Raw genomic sequence first — 10488 nt, 5'->3', positions numbered from 1 at the left:
TTAAATTTTCGTACAGTTATGTGTCGCTCCTCCAGATGCATTGGTACCAAAATCCCAAATTGAGCCTTTTTCCAACACTATTCTATCCTGGCTAAATTTTCAACATTGTTTTTTAATTAATTTCCATAGACAAAGTAGTGCAATCTCTAAGCAAGGTAAAATTTAGCCCATTCGATAATAGGCCTACCGCGTACGGCTACTTCGACTACATAAAAGACACACACGATCATACGAGAGACTAAATTCAATGACTTGAAAAGGGCTTAAGACTAGCTATTAAAACAATAGAGTAACGGCGTGACGTTTGTCGAGTTTGTCGACGTCATATAAATAAATAGATAGATAGATAAAAAACTGCCGTCATATTGGCGGCCATAGCTCAAAGCTTCAGAGCGATACTCTATAGAAATATTACTTAATTGAAAGCAGTCGCACGACTGCAGTGTTGCCAGTGTTTTAATATTACATTCCCATTGCTGGAAAGTAAATTTCCCATGAATTCCCACACCGAGAATGCTCTATCCGTCAGAAGTTCGTAACTACTCGGCAAACCGAGCCGCCAAACACTTTTCGCTTACGTTAAAACTGTGTTTACACGAAATATTTTTCGTAATCCATTAGATTTTTTATTTGTATTGAAATAATTTAATCAAAGCCATTTACTACGAGTTTAATTAGACAGTTGATAGTGAAATATATATTCCATGAAGTTGGCAATTTTTAGGCTTTGACTTGGCAAAAATTAATCTCCCCCCCCCCACCTAAGTGCTTCGCTACGCTCCAGGTCTAGCCTGATTAAATATGGGCATGAACTAATAAAAAATATTCACCACCGAAAGGTACTGCTACTCCCTCTTTTCGTTGCTGTCGAAAACTAGTCCTTAACGGGTCACGGTTAGAAATAACTGGTGGCTTTAACGGGGAATTGGAATCCAGCTCTTGTAACCCGTAAGGGCGGTGGCGCACTGGAAATTGTTAGCCGTGATCAAATGGTCCTATCACAAACTTCGGTTAGGTAGGGATTGGAAAGTGGGTTTTGGCTCAAGCTAACGGAGAGGGTCCAGGCGTCTTTGGCACCTCAACGGAATTGGTTAGCGCAGTGGCCTTTGCTTCCACTCCTTTTGGGTTCCTACCGGGGCTCCGGTTCCAGTTGTGTGGGGTTGCACTGGGCTGCAGTGGGCCCGTTCTCTGCCTTTTGGTGGCTTTTTCTGAAGGGCTTGGCTCTCTACCTTAAGGGGCGTCGGTGGGAAATGCTAGAGCATCCACTCTTATTTCTACAGCTGTGCACGAAGTGGGGAAGGTTCGCTTCATTGCTTCGCCTTTTGGAGGGTAGGTGTATTGCGTCAGCTGATGTGACTGTCAGTAGCAGGGTTCTCTCGCTGCCCTTGGCTGAGGACTCTAGCACAGGGCATTCTGGTGAGACTACTGATGTAGTGGGCTTTTTGATTGCTTGGAGCACCGGTTTTTTTATTTCTGACCACATGCTTGGGAAAACTAGGTAGGAAACGTAAAAGCAGATGCTATTAGCGTTTGGTAGCAATTAGCGTAACATTTTTCATGGTACGCAATTTCGCGTATTTGCGGGTTGTGATGAGATAAATTCGAAGTTATAAAAGGTTCATTTTATTTTATTTTTTTGTACCAGATTTAAGTCTTTTTAATAGCTTGCCAGCAGCAGACGTAAGGTCATAGGCGCTACCTTGGAAAAGCGTAGCACCGCAATGACACCTACTCTCGTTTTGATAGTTCTGATTTTCAGTAAACTTCTATAAGAAAAAAGTTTCCCATTGGAAGTTTACCTTACGGCCGTATACTTCCTTATCAATTCCATTGTAAATAGAGTAAATATAAATTGAGTAGCACCATTTATTGTAACTGTCGCCACCTTAAATCGACTAACTCCACCTACAATCCAATCAACGAAGCTTCATTGATCTTTTTAAGTAATAAATTCCGGGCACTTTAGTAGAATTAGGTAACTTTTATTTCGAGTAGAGAGTCAGTTCGAAAATACACATTTCTTTATATCCTCTGCTTGTGTACGACAAAAGTTTATTGAAATATTTTCTTGGCATACCAAGTTTATGAGAAGATATTATCAAGATAGATATTATAAACTAGATCATCTCATACTTTCTAGGGGAAGCTCCTTCGCTTTCGATTTTTCGTGCCACTCTTTGGTACAGGTGATCGCTATTTTACATTTGGTCCTCAAAAAGTTGAAAAATTTGGGTTGCGAAGTATGCAAGGATGGTACCAGATGCGTATACTAAATTACACTAGCATCTAAATGTATTCTTGCTCTTGGTTAAACGACATGCCAATAAAGGTAGCAGATGCAGACTGCCAGATTTTATTTGGAAGTGTAAGAAAATAGTTCCTTTGGTGTGGGTTTATAGGGGAAAGTAAATACCGCCATTTCGTTTAGTGTACTCGCAAAACATAGAAAATAAATAATGATAAATTGCTTCAATCAATGAAAAACTATTTTACCTTTCAAATCTATTTTCGGGAAATAGCTTTGTTTCAGTAACAGACATCTTTCTATGTGTGTGATGACATAGATTTCTTAAATTAACTCAAGACACGTTATCATTTTACACAGCTTCAATCGTTTTCCGAGACCCGTCACCATCACGTCAAATTCATAACCTATAATCTAGGCTTGTCAAGTGCGTCACATCTTCTGGGTGGTTTTTCGGTTTTCTCGGGTTTATTTTGGCCACCTCGCAGTGGCGCCGCCAGGATTTTTTCCCACAAAGGCACTACAATTTGGGGCCCGCTCTTGCCCACTAATTTTTAATATATTTACTTCAAACATATGTAACATAATAAACCTAAGTATGACACTACCTATTTACCTAATGCATTTTTTTAATAATAGTCTGTTTCTCCATTGACAACGTAAATTATTATGTGACTAAAGACTAATAACTCTCGGCGAATTCCTCTTACAAGGAGACATCCCGAAGTGTAACCCACCGATTTTTTTCAAACTCGGGGGATTGGTAGACGTTCATGTATGATGAAAAATCCTAAAAGGAATTTAAAAATGGGCAACCGTTTTGCCATGGCAACGAAAAATGTTTTTGACAATACAAATTATAAAATTTTCCCATTGAAAATAACATGGGATTTTGAACTCAAATTGATCAAAAGTTGATCTTTTTTGATGTTTTAATTGTCAATTTTTATTTATTTTTTCTTTTTTTGGCATTTTCGAAATTTTGAAATTTATTCAAATTATTCACAGGGGGGGGCCCTAGGAATCGGTCAGAATCCCATGTTATTTTCAATGGGAAAATTTCCATTTGTTGTTGTCAAAAACATTTCCCCCGAGTTTGAACAAAATCGGTGGGTTACACTTCGGGATGTCTCCTTGTTAGTCGCCGAGTGATACAGCCAATTAAGGCCTATTAAAAATTGAAATGCTTTCAAAAATGTAAATAACGCTTACTTTGTGTGAAAATATTTATGCATTATTATATCAGGAGATAAAAATAACTATTATAAACATTAAACATTAGCTAGTTATTTCAGAGAGGTTACCCGTAGACCTCTCTACAATGTCGAATGGTTCTCTAACGCCTTACGAGCTAACCATCTAGTTGTACCACTATTGAGTAAAGGCAATATTTCTTGCCCCGCCCCCATATAGGGCAGGCACGAAATAAAAAAAGAAAGTGAGTGAAATAATACACTACATGTCTACATCTCTGCTACTGACGGTTATTTCACAATAGTCATCAAAATATAGCGAAGAGAACTATATACAAGCCTTAAATCTAGTCACAAGATAGCTTGTTGTTTGTTCAGAGCCGTACCTAGTCCAAATGGCGCCCTGGGCCAAAAATCAAAACTGCGCCGCCAGAACCTTAAGTAGAAATTTTTAAATTTTCAATATCTAATTTAAATGAAAATCATCGATTTTAATAATAATAATAATAATAATAATCAGCTAGGCTAATACCCAAGGCACCACCTTAGGCCTAAGTCATCAAGCGACTTTTGAAGCCTTTAATTCAGGTGGCCGGGTTACAATGCGTAGGAGGGTGGTGGCAAGCCCTGCATGCCACACGATCGAGCCAACAGCTCTCTACACTAACTATTACCGTTAACCTCAACACCCCCTAAAATTTTGGCGCCCTGGGCCCCTGCCCCTCTCGCCCTACCCAAGGGACGGTTCTGTGTTTGTTTATTTTTATCTCTGTCGCACCTGTGTGATTTCGTGTTTCGTCTAGCCACGCGCGTAACTCCCCCACAGCGGGAGGAGAAGTGACGGCCGCGTAAGGCACCAGTTGCGTTTTTGCTTACCCCCTGGTCTTATACAGTGGGTATTATCCCTTTTAAATGGAGTAAATATAAACCCATAAAATATGTGCATGCATTAGTTGATAGTCACAAGTTTGAAAATTTTCAGCAATTTCCCTATTAAATCGGCTACGGAAAATGTACCAATATGAAAAATAGGGCCCCCTTTTTTAATAAATTTGGGGCAACCTCTAGTTTTCCACGTAGGCACGTGCCTACTCGTGCCTATTGCTGGCGGCGCCACTGCCACCTCGTTTTTATGGTGTCTCGGGCTATTTATAGGGGTGTCGCTTGCGGGGTTCCGTTATTTTTTCATTTTTAATCTTGTATTTTTGTGCCGGTATTTCGTTTTATTGTAATTTTTTGAAACTTCTACGTGATGATGCTATTTGTGCGACTTATCATTGCTTGTCCGTCCCGTCTTTTTTTGGTTCCTGTTAATTGATTTTATGTCTCGCTGTTCTGCTGGACCCGCGATTCTATTGAATAATTTTGTGCAATCTCAACTATTTAGCATGTATTCATAAACGACTTGGTTTCCTTGTTCTCATTGCGGAATGTAGTTTAAAAGTCTGAACGGTCATTATGGTCGGTCCTCCAAGTGCGTTAAGCCATCCGCCGAGGCTAGGGTCCCTTCATCTTCTTCGCCTTCCACGGATAATGGAGTTGGTGACCTATTCACCGTCATTGCCGACTTAAAGTCCTCCCATCGCTTTATTCGTCGAATCCCTAACGGTGCTCTATCGACCGTTATTAATAACATCGCTAAGGATAACTTGTTGCAGTCTTGGAGGGCTTTATTCCGCTTTCTTCGGCATGTGAAATTCCCTTCGTTTCAGAGTTAAAACCTGTATCCCTTGAAACCCCAGTTAAGCGTAACATCACGGGTTCTCCCTTCCGTTTTGCGCCACTCCTCAGAAAGGCGTAAAGTTCATTCCCACAGAAGAGATATCGGTAAGATCGTTGAAGCTTAGCTCACCGACGGAGACATTTCCGTTGTCGTACGTACGCGTCGTCTGTTCGGAAGACTCTTTCGCACCCACTGATTCCGCTACCGGTGATTTTTATAAGCCAAGTATCCCTCTGGCACTGATCATCAAATTATCATTTTGAAGCCGCCAATTTGACTTATCTTCCTTGTCTTAGCCTTTCGTAATCTAAGGCCTGGGCTGCCGATTTGTCCTTCCCGCCTGGTTGGGCAAGTGGATTGGATTGTCTTACGTCGTTAGTGATTATCATTTCAAGGCCATCACCAACTTCTGCCACCTGATGCTCGCCAGTCTAATACCATTGGATATCTGTCCTTGTGCCCTTAAAAAAAATAAGACGAATTTCGGCCAATCGCTGTGAGCATTACCAGTAGCCGTCTGGTCACCAAATTATGGTGCGCGCACTTAATGCCGACTCTTAGCCCTCAACTTCGCCCAACGGAGCTTAGTTACGGTACTCATGGGGAAGCTGAAGCCGTGGTTCACGCGCCCATCAATATGTTAATCTCCCCCACCAGGACGCTAAAGTCTTACTTAAAATCTCCTTTTTCAATGCTTTTAATATGGGCGGTCGCGTGTTGAATTAAATTTTTAATTTGTACTTATTTCTTCGTCAAAGCAACAAGGCCCCCTCACAGGGACGTACCTTTGGGGGGGGGGGACTGTGGGAGGCTCCCCCCCCAAAGCTTTATAGAGTTGGCAAATCGAGGTGGACTTGGCCAGATGAAAATTTTGAAACATGTTAGTTAACTAAAAAAACTACTAAATCGATGGTAAACGATGTTGCAACAAATCATTTAGAATTTCCCAGCAATTTACTTCCCTAAAGTCATTAACTATGTTTGAGATTTCTATGTAGTTGCTTCTCCTTATGTATAACTTGCAAGACCTAATTTCTATGCTAGGCAGCTAGTGTGTCGGTTCAGCCTTGTGGTAAAAGCTTTTTAAATAGTCATTTTTCCTACAGCACCTATTAAAATTCAAAGGCAGATAGACGCGTGATAGAGAATATCGGTTGTTCGTTATTATTTCAGTGTTAATTTTCTACGTTAAATTTGGCAATCTGTATAAAATTTATAAAAATACCTAGTTTTAAGTTCTATAGATGTTACAGTTTTTTTTACTTAGGGTAAATTAGGTAAGTCGTGAATATTATAAAATTTCACAAGCCAATATTCCTAAAGTTGCGTTGGGTAAAGATAACGTGTGATACAGTGTCGGTTGTTCTTAGGTTAATATTTCAGTAACAAGTGTTTGAATTGTTTATGTTATATTTGCGTATGAATAATTCCAGTTATACAAAGCAGTTCAGTTAAACAACAACTAGTATTCGTCCGGATGAAACGTATCTATTTTTTACTACAGCGGGATACACGACGAGAAAATAGTAAGCGGTTTTGATGGGATTTTTAAATTACTGTAGCATCGTTCAATCTCTTTTTTCTTCTTCGTGTACCTCGCTTTATATATAAAGAGAGTACGCAAAGCTTCACTCACTATAACTAGACGCCGAGCTATAGTGCCGCTTGTAAGAACCTTGGACGCCGAGCCGTTTTCGCCATTGAATTGGGAATAGTACCGCTAGAATGACATAGGCGCGTTCGGTAGTCGTGGTTACGCGAAACAAATTCTGAAATTTCGAGTTGCCGTCAACTCATCATTATACGGGTGGCGCCATCTATAACTTTCAAGGTACATTAGTACTATTAATTCAATTGTATAGTATATAGTTCCCGCCGCTAACAGCGGATGGCGCCACTGATTATAATTTTAATGAAACATTTAAATTGAAATCTACCGCAACAATCCAAACTTAGACAACTTGACAAACTTTGTTTTTTACTTGGCAAATTTCACTTACCTCCCCCCCCCAAACGTACTCTCTTCGGTACGCCCCTGCCCCCTCATATCTTTAATACCCATTGGAGCCAGCACTTTTTGCTTCTTGGTGCGTCCAGTATGAAGTCGGTATTGAATATCTGGCATCTGGAGATTCTTCTTTGGATGTTAGCACGTATGTAGTCCTCAACGACTTTATCTTTCTTCAAGACCTTTTATTTCGACTTAAATTCTAAGTTTTTGTCTAAAGAAGTTTCATCCGATCGTGACAAAGTGCGTCTTCCCGCGGTGCTTCGGTGGAGTCCGGTGCGTGGCATAATGCTCTTCCGTCACCTTCTCTGGGAACCCATCTGACCGAAGACTCCTTTCGCGTAACCGTTGGTATTCATTTGGGTGCCTTCCTATTGGTGTACTCATGACCTCAGCTAAGATGAAGAGTTCAGGTCGTCTTTCTCACCACAGTGCCGTCAACGATATCTTGAAACGTGTATACAGGCCGCCTGGACTGTCCCAGGAAGACGGAAAACGGCTAAATGTTTTGTCTTTGATCAAATTGTCACGTGTACGGATCTTCTCGCTCCTTCTTATTTGGGTTCTTCTTCAACAGCCCCTCCCTTGGCCAATACCCAGGCTTTGGCCGCGAGGGTTAGGAGCTAACACGCGTAGGATCCGTGCCTCGTTCAGTTCAATACCTAATTTAGTGAATCGCGGTAATGCCGCGTCTACAGTGAACCCATTCCCTCCAGGGGCTTCGTTGGATGACTATAAAATAATCTGTATTAATTAACCTGTAAATATTTTCGTCTGAAATAAAAATAGTTCATAAAACGTTCTATATAGCGCCTTCTATTAAGAATTCTTATTTGACACATGTGCATATGTTATAATGAGCTTCTTATAAATTGTGTATATCGATAAGGTTTACCGTACGTTTTCATTAAAGTCAAGTTTCTGACAAGTTTCATGTTCAATGCTTATTCCCGCTTAATCACTTAACCTATATTAAAGCTTAGTTTTCTCCCCCACTTCTTGGTCTCTTTACTTGTTCGCGTTTTTACTACTAACCTATATTATGTCATGGAATTCCTTAAGAAGTTTTTTATTCGATTGAGCTTCGAAAATGAACTTTATCTACCGCGGAAGAAACGGTTTAAGTTACACTTATATCTGGTGTTATTATAGTTCTGACACTTTGGCTGCACTTTCAAGTTACTCATTATGTTTAATAAATGGTAAGGGTAAAGAACAAAAGGTTATCATTTGTTAGTGTCCATACTATGGGAGTGTGTGGTTAACTGTGGAATTATGGTACCAACTGATTTGTTGAAAACCGTTACTGGGAAACGTTTAAGTGCATCTTCAATTCTTTCATCTGAAGAAAGCTTGGCAGGATTTCGTTTCGCTCGCTTTTAACGTTTTGAAATATGCTTACACGATTCCGCTAGTTCAATCGCTTCTGCTATTACCTATGAAAAATTGTCCATAACCGTAGCAAAGTGTTTACTAACAGAGGGGTCTGACATTCGTAAAAATCCTATACACTCTTTAGGAAAATTATTTCAGAAATCTTGAAAACCACTTGAAAATCCCGAATTCTAACAGTTGGCAAGTTTTCTGCAGATCAGCAGCCGAGCTCTGAAGCAGTTTCAAAACAAAATTGGTATTTTGCTTGCTTTGAAATACAAGCAACAGAACAAAATCAAAGTTTTTAGTCTTTTTTCTAAGATTGAAAGCTTTCAAAATAATTATAGAGTAATCCAAAACTGTACTCCCTCTGAAACCAAGATTTCGTGTTGTAGTTAAAAAAAATACCAAATGTCTTCAAAATATCAAACATTTTCTCATTGTTTCATCTTACATTACAAAACATCGCATTACATAACACATACATCAAAGTACATCACATTACATTTCGTCACGTCACGTTGCATTATTTTTATTGCATTATATGATATTAATATATTATGAAAAGCATGTATAAAGAATCATATATTTGTCTTAAACATGTATTTACATATAACTTTAGTGTTATTGATTATAATTGATTTTGAACCCAAACGTCTGACGCCATCTATTGGCAAACATATGGATGAAAACCATTATGAGTTTTTAATCATAGAAAAATTTGTTGAAAAAAAAAGTAATGCCTTATTCTTCATCACAAATATAAATGGTTGTTTCATTAAATTACATAATGGAAATAAATCAATAGACAACGCCATCTGGAATTGAAATCCCTAACCACTTAAGAAATGTTCGCTGAAATTAAAATTAAATTAAAAATAGATATAGTAAGCCTAAGGGAATTTAAAAAATATAGTAAATCCCAGGAAATTAAAATTAAATATTCAAAATAACGGGAAATTGTAAATAAATATAGTAAATCTTGGGAATTTAAAATTAAATATTCAAAATAACGGGAAATTGTAAATAAATATAGTAAATCTTGGGAATTTAAAATTAAATATTCAAAATAACGGGAAATTGGAAAAATTTAGTAAATCTTGGGAATTTAAAATTAAATATTCAAAATAACGGGAAATTGAAAAAATATAGTAAATCTGGGGAATTTAAAATTAAATATTCAAAATAACGGGAAATGGAAAAAAATATACTAAATCTTGGGAATTTAAAAATAAATATCGTAAATCTCGGGAAATTAAAATAAGTGTCTAGAAAAAATTAATTCCTTCCCTATTTATTCATTGTCGCACTTTCTAAAAGTACCGTCGCATCTAGTCGCATTATCGCATTCAAATCAAAATGGTAAGAGTATATAAATGCATTCGGGGACCCGGGACCATCGTTAATCTAGCCCCGAAAAATTAAATAGATTTTCCTTCCTTGATTCGCCTAATATTGTTCGCAAATTAAAATTTCGTGGCATTTTTGCCTCATTTGGTTGAATCCACTAGAAAAACTAAACATCTTAGACTAGGCTAGAATAAAAACCCTTAAAATTAAGAATATGTAATTTTTTTTTATTTTTCCGATTATTTTTTCCGGAAAATTAAAAACTCTACAATTAAATCAAAAGTGGTCACATTTTAAAGGGTTATCAATATTTTATATTTTTAACGTCGCATACGCAAAATTGGTTGTCACAGTGCTTGGCGTTTTTTTCTGATAGACGTTGTCATTTTGTATACAAAATTTTTGATTTTGCCACCAATTAAAATAAATCTGCCACCTTTCACCCTAAGCTCTGGTTTTAAGGAAACCTAACTGGCCACAGGGCCACCTTGTTACGAAAAATTGTTTCTATTGACGTTGCATTCATAAGTTCAGTCATCACGTTGCTCCTCATTAACGACGTTATTCAGTTTTTGTGGACCACCATCCTGCTTCG

This window comes from Leiobunum rupestre, chromosome 2 (assembly GCF_980474605.1).
Source record: "Leiobunum rupestre chromosome 2, qqLeiRupe1.1.hap1, whole genome shotgun sequence".
Taxonomy (NCBI): domain Eukaryota; kingdom Metazoa; phylum Arthropoda; class Arachnida; order Opiliones; family Sclerosomatidae; genus Leiobunum; species Leiobunum rupestre.
The sequence above is the reverse complement of the archived record's forward strand: the minus strand, read 5'-3'. Positions refer to the sequence as shown.